Source organism: Harmonia axyridis, chromosome X (genome assembly GCF_914767665.1).
Source record: "Harmonia axyridis chromosome X, icHarAxyr1.1, whole genome shotgun sequence".
Taxonomy (NCBI): Eukaryota; Metazoa; Arthropoda; class Insecta; order Coleoptera; family Coccinellidae; genus Harmonia; species Harmonia axyridis.
In genome coordinates this window covers 37,289,757-37,292,138 of record NC_059508.1, presented here as the reverse complement: position 1 = coordinate 37,292,138, position 2,382 = coordinate 37,289,757, and the positions used below count along the sequence as shown (strand labels likewise).

Genomic DNA, 2,382 nt, shown 5'->3' with positions numbered 1-2,382 from the left:
CTCAATCTCACCGATGCACCACGTGAACTGGATCTTACCGATGCAGAACGTGAATTGGATCTTACCGATGCACCACGTAAACTCGATCTTACCGATGCACCACGTAATCTCGATCTTACCGATGCACCACGTAATCTCAATCTTACCGATGCATCACGTAATCTCGATCTTACCGATGCAGAACGTAAACTCGATCATACCGATGCACCACGTTATCTCGGCAGACCGATGCAGAACGTAAAAAAAAAGCTTACAGCACGCGGTGTTCCCAAGCGGTCACCCATCCAAGTACTAACCGCGCCCGACGCTGCTTGGCTTCAGTGTTCTGACGAGAACTGGCAATTTCAGCGTGGTATGGCCGTAAACAACATATATTGCGATATTTTCTATGATATCTCACTTTTTGGGAGCGGAAAGGACGTGAACGTTTTTCCTCATAAAAAATGAAATAACTTTTGGATATTAATTCTGATTGTTGATTTAAGCTTTAAGAACACATTAGGACATATCTCAATGAAATTTGAGGGATTTCCGAAATCGAAAAATATTTTTCGAAAAAAAAAAAAAATCCCAGAAGACCTCGGTCATCTCAAGTTTATTTCCATATTCTATTACACAATCAACGTACATCACAAAAGGAACCATCTCTCTAACTATCACAGTTAAATTTTTGTATCGGAACATTTCACGTCGGAATATCTCGCTAAGTCCAGACCGGGGAGATCGGTCGCATCTGACACCGTCCGCTCCGGTCTAACATCGTCTTGGAGTCGGGGTAACGATGGAGAGGCGTTTAAGGACGTGAACATTTTTCCTTATAAAAATTAAAGTCGACAATGAATATTGATTCTGATTACTGATTTACTCTTTTAGAACACATTAGAAGGCAACGCAATCAGATTTGAGGAAATTTCAAGATCAGAAAATTTTTTTCGAAAAAAAAAAAAATTCAAGAACACCTGGGTCATGGCAAGTTATTTCCCACAATCCATTCCACAATCAACGTACAACATAGAAGAAATCATCTCTCTAACTATCCTGGTTCAAAAGTTGTATCGGAACATTTCACGTCGAAATACCTCGCCAAGTCCAGACCGGGGCGATAGGTAGTATCTGACACCGTCCGCTCGGGACTGACATCGACTTGGACTCGGGCTAATGATGGGGAGGCGTTTAAGGACGTGAACATTTTTCCTTATAAAAATTAAAGTCGACAATGAATATTGATTCTGATTACTGATTTACGCTTTAAAAACACATTAGAAGGCAACCAAATCAAATTTGAGGAAATTCCAAAATCAGAAAATTTTTTTTCAAAAAAAAAAAAATCCGAAAAATATTTTTCGATTCTGATTACTGATTTACTCTTTTAGAACACATTAGAAGGCAACGAAATCAAATTTGAGTAAAATCCAAAATCAGAAAATATTTTTCGAAAAAAAAAAAAAATTCGAGAACACCTCGGTCATGGCAAGTTATTTTCCACAATCCATTCCCCAATCAACGTACATCCCAGAAAAAATCATCTCTCTAACTATCCTGGTTCAAAAGTTGTATCGGAACATTTTCACGTCGAAAATATATCTCTAAGTCCAGACCGATGCAGAACGTAAACTCGATCATACCGATGCTTCACGTAATCTCGATCTTACCGATGCACAACGTAAACTAGATCACACCGATGCAGAACGTAAACTCGATCTCACCGATGCACCACGTGAACTGGATCTTACCGATGCAGAACGTGAATTGGATCTTACCGATGCACCACGTAAACTCGATCTTACCGATGCACCACGTAATCTCGATCTTACCGATGCACCACGTGAACTGGATCTTACCGATGCAGAACGTGAACTCGATCTTACCGATGCACCACGTAAACTAGGGCTGACCGATGCATCACGTAAACGACGATCGAGAGGCGCGAAAGGACGTGAACGTTTTTCATTATAAAAATTGAAATAAATGATAAATAATGATTCTGATTGTTGATTATCGTTTTTAATATGCATTAGTAGGCAACCAAATGAAATTTGAGGAAATTCCGATAACAGAAAATTTTTTCGAAAAAAAAAAAAATTCATGAAATCCTCGGTCATCGCAAAATATTTACCATATTCTGTTCGATAATCAACGTATATTTAAGAAGGAATCATATCTGTATCTATCTTGGTTCAAATTTTGTATCGGAACATTTTGACCAAAGTCCGAGCTTCGGCCGAAACAGACACCGCTGACCTGGCCTATCGATCGACCGAGAGTCGGGGATAGAGCGTAAGTGTTGTCTGGAGGGGAACCCTGTGCTCTCCTGACATATATAGGGAAGGTGGTCGCGTTGGGCGATGCAGAACGTTTGGATCGGGAATTATATTTTTGGTT

General features: G+C 39.8%; 1 non-coding gene across 1 annotated transcript; it reads right to left on the bottom strand.

Annotated features, from left to right (window-relative positions):
* Positions 1-247: 247 nt before the first annotated feature.
* Positions 248-366, bottom strand: LOC123688389. Its single transcript, XR_006749913.1, has one exon. It is a non-coding gene; the product is annotated as a 5S ribosomal RNA (ribosomal RNA).
* Between the last annotated feature and the right edge of the window lie 2,016 nt (positions 367-2,382).